The sequence below is a fragment of the Pyrus communis genome, chromosome 14 (genome assembly GCF_963583255.1).
Source record: "Pyrus communis chromosome 14, drPyrComm1.1, whole genome shotgun sequence".
Classification (NCBI taxonomy): Eukaryota; Viridiplantae; Streptophyta; class Magnoliopsida; order Rosales; family Rosaceae; genus Pyrus; species Pyrus communis.
In genome coordinates this window covers 688,252-692,952 of record NC_084816.1, presented here as the reverse complement: position 1 = coordinate 692,952, position 4,701 = coordinate 688,252, and the positions used below count along the sequence as shown (strand labels likewise).

General features: G+C 36.7%; 1 pseudogene; it reads right to left on the bottom strand.

Moving 5' to 3' along the window:
* Positions 1-304: 304 nt before the first annotated feature.
* On the bottom strand, positions 305-4,038 carry LOC137715553 (uncharacterized; annotated as a pseudogene).
* Between the last annotated feature and the right edge of the window lie 663 nt (positions 4,039-4,701).

The window sequence follows — 4,701 nt, the reverse complement described above, 5'->3', positions numbered from 1 at the left end:
TAATGTTGAATATTTTGGGCCTAACTAGTTAATATTGGAGTTTCCTTTTTCAGCCTATTAAGGTTAGGTCAATTTTCTATATTTATATGGTACTTTGTAACTCTATACAATAACAAATAAGTCACAATGTAATCTCCTGAAGTTTTATAACCATTTCCACAATTTTGCTTGTTTAATAATATTATTATCATTTTGTAGTTCGTCGTACACTCTTATTTCCAACCGGTCTTTGCAAAAACTATATATAACATGCGGAAAAGAACAAAACTGTCTCCTCTTTAGGACAGACAGTCGCACGATGCATATACACAGAGGCAAGCAACTAAAGATATTAAGCAGTGGGACTCCCAAACAATAGAAGAATATCCTTCAGTATGCAAATTCAATCTGAGACTCTGAAATGCACAAACTCTTCGATAGAAAAGCTCTCAGCTGAGGCTCCTTGCCGTACACTATCAAGTGAACGGATAGAAGTTCGAAAAGAGCAAACTGCCTAGAAGAATGTACGCAGCAGAGCATGCCCAAACTATATATCCCCATCTCTTACCAGTACCACGAGATTTCATTATATACGATGCAAACCAATAGAGGGGAGGGCTGAAGGATAAGAAACGAGTAGCAACCTGTCAAACATGAAGCATCCAAAGTTATGATATCAATTTTCCAAATACAAACCCTGCCAGAAAAATAACATAATAATACCAGTAAAGAGCACAAGCTGAAAACCAAGATGGTAATCACTAATCTATTATGCCATTCTGATCACAAGGCAGCATCTTCGCACCATCTTTGGAAGAAAACTTTACGCGTCATCTAACTAAGCGAAAAGTTTTCGTCTTGGTGCATACAAATTTGGAAATACAAGCATAGTTCGGAGTTTTTTGTGAGTCAGTTCTATTCAAATTGTAAAACTTGAGCATGATTAATCTTTACATGATTGGTTAATCTTCATCTATCAAGCTTTTCGTCCCTGAAACAATTTGTCAATTACAAGGGGAAACAAGCAATTCATTCCCTCTAGCTTGCTTTTTCCACTAAAGATAAAATAAATCATGATGCCAGTAATGATCAATTTTTTTTTTTTTGTTTTAAAATCAGAATCCTAATATAAAACCAAAAAATTGACAAAATTATATTGATCAAGTCGAAGAGAATTACTGAAAACCATAATTTCATGAAGCTGAAATTTAGTATTCTACATTTCTCAAATACTCCTAACTTAAATATTTTTGGCAAAATAAAGAACTTTGAGAGGGAATAAAATCAAACCTGCACATGCATGACAAAAAAATGCGGTGGCTGCCATAAATCCCAAATGTAGAATACATGGAAGCACAGCAACAGACAAGTATCCTTGCTTTGCTGATACCTTATGTTCTTCTGGGAGTAAGGCAGGACCATCTTTGTTCACTTGCTTCCTTGTGCGATTTTCTGTTACATTTGCAAATGATTGATTACACAGTGTTGAAAGCCAGCATGAATGGAAGAGAAACAATATTCCAAAAATACTGATTAGGTCAAGCATAATAAAACAATTGGATGTTGTGCACATATTGATTTATGATAAACGATTGATTTACTAGCTTCACATATGTCAACAGAATAAGCTATAAAGCGATGACAGTAATAATATGTCAATCACAAAGCAATGGCTGTTTAAAAGTAATACCCTGACTTCTGGAGGAGTATTCTGCTAGAGAAAAGAGCACAGCAGCAGAATCTTTATCCTCAGAGGAGCACGAAAACCCAAAGAGCAGAACTTTTCAGGCTTTGACTTCGCATAAGGACAATTCAGCAAAGTGCCAGAGACAATATTGGTGAAGCCAGCACAAAGTTTGGCAACCGTTTAACTTGGAAGTATCTCAAGAAACCTACTCCCCTGGCATGAAGGTAAACCATCAACTATGAATATATCTCTAATTTATTCCAATTTTTTACATTTATCCTTTATTTGCAAGGTATAACTATAAGTATAACAAGATTAAACAGTACAGATGTATATAGAGCTAGTCCAATTACCATTTCTTGCAAAATCAAATACTAATTTGTATCTTATACATAATAGACTATCCTTTATTACTATTTAGTGATGCTTTTCCAATAATCAGCAGAACAAGCACTTTTTTTGTAACATTGCTCTACAACAATTGACAGTAATGATTGTGAATGTTTAGCTAAACCCGAAAAAAAGGTATTAGTCTGATGAACAAGCATTGGTGGTTAAAGATCACATACCAATAGTGACTCTGAATATAATTGTACAACAAAGGTACCCTTGCATTGCACCAGGGCCTCATATCGGATGGAAGATATCCAAGGCAGAGATTGTTGTATCCATATGCTTGAAATGCAATAAAAGGAACAAATATACATATACAGCGCGGAGCTCCACCAACAACAGCCTGCAATGCCAACTGCCACAGAAATGAAAATTATTAAGCGATCATCTTTTTGATAAGTATAAACGCAAATTACTTTGTGCTACATGATTGACATGTTCTGTTTTCCTTTGATACTGTACAAGAATATTCTAACCGTGTCTACATGGTATGGAGTGTTATGGTTTGCTGAATGAAAGTCTACTTTCGCGGAACCGAGTAGGCAAAATAAATTATTGATAATCAGGATACTGAAGCTTAATCTTTCATACGTATCAACTTAAAATCATATGTAAAAGAAAAAATTGAAACCTACAAAAGGACGCTTTCTCAAGAAAACAGAATCATAGGCCTGATGCATAGTCTGAAAACAGAAATAACCAGCATTAAGCACTCCATTGGACCTTGAAAATCCCGAGAGAGCAAACCAAAGAACATGACATCTTTTCCAGATATTAGATGGTACAATCCTCCAACTGAAAAAAGGTCGAACAATGTCTTTGAATATCTGCAGTATAAAGCAGATGAAAACCTCAGCCTGATGCAATATCATAGGTACCAACTAGAAAGAAACAAAAGGAGAGGGAAAATTACATTGATGAATAGAATATGGAAGCTGGATTGAAGCAAAACAAAATCGAAGCCCTCACTGCTGCTTCTTGGTCTTTCAAAATGACAACTGAAAGCCTGTTAAAGTGACAAGGGAAAGAAGTAATCAAAAGTTTTAAACCAATCGGACAGTCAATGTAAAATAATCAAGGGCAGCCAATCGGATCCCGGTTGATATTTATAGCTCCCTATTCTCGAAACTTCATTCTGATATATATGTTCTTTCCTTTTAATTATTGACAAAATCCAATTTCAGAGAATAAGGGCCTCATTAAGGTGGCAGAGAAGCTCTAATTGTTGCAGGAAAGAAACACACTTGAAGATGCCAAATAGTTATAGTCCGGATAAACCTTTTTCGAATCGAATTGAAATTATGAAAATCCTAACTAGCTCACCTGTATAAAGAGAGATGTCTACCAGGAAAAGGACGCTACTGGCACAAAATATCCCATATCCCTTAGATATATATTGGAAGATGATTTGAAGCTGATAGTCGATTCGATCCCATTCTCCATGTCCAGGTATGATCTTCTCAAGGAACGTTTTTATTATTATTATTATTGTTATATTGTTAATCATCTTTATTCTTGCTGCATTGGGAAGGTTTTGGCGGGACAAGGATTGTGCTGAAATGACTGCTTGTCTGGGGAACTGTTTGGAAGGATGGATTCTGTGGTCGGTGAGGCTGAAAAGTGAAATCGCAATGGCTTGGAGCCGTCATCATTTTTAGGGGAGCGAAATTTGGAACACTTCAAGAAATGTTGCTTGCAGAGATGATGATAGAGATGTTGAAGGAAGTCCCGCTTGAGGCCATGGAATAGAAGTAAAACTTGGTGGTGCAATAGGATGGTTCAGAGAAAATACCATATTCACCGTTGATATATTTGAAGGTGGTGGCAACTGGCATGGATGCAACACCTGGTTGTGGAGCTGGTGGACCGCTTGACCATCTGGTAGAGCTCCCAGCAGGCAGTGATCCAGGAGAATTATTAGACACATGTTGCGGAAGTGTAGGCGCAAACGGGCCAGTTGGTGGTGGTCGATTTCCCATGAATGCGAGTGGAGCTGAAACATTAGTTTGAACTGATGCAGGCTTGGGAGCTATATATGCATGCGGCAAAAATTGTGTTGTCGGTGGGTTTTGTCGGGGAAATTCTCAAATTTGATTACTCGGTACTGCTTACTTATGTTTACAAAAACATTATCTTCAATTTTCTTGAGAAAGCACATTTATCGGAAGTGGCTGAAAGCACGACTTGCTCATTAAATTACAGTTAAGCTAACTCGATCATTAGATTCTTTGCTTGATGATTACATTCACAACACATTACTCCAAATTAAAGCCTATATGCTACCTAATATAACTTCATTTGTACTAGCTTTTGACTGTCATGCGGTTGCACCATGTCGATGTTTGTTCATGCTGTGCCTTTGCAACTTGTACTACTGCATTTGCAACTACATTCTCGTTCTGGAACCAACACCATGTAGCTGCAGTCTTTCAACACAACAAATTAAACCAATTTATAATCAAATTTCAACAAACAAACCCACTCAACCCCGGATTCAATAGACATCAACATGATGGTACTATTTTCTCAGCTCCCAAACAGTCACCACTCAAGCATGACAATGATCAATTTTATTTTCTACCTTAACAAGAAATTTACAGGCTAATCTGAAAAGTACAAGAACCAAGTTTGTTGGGTCTTTA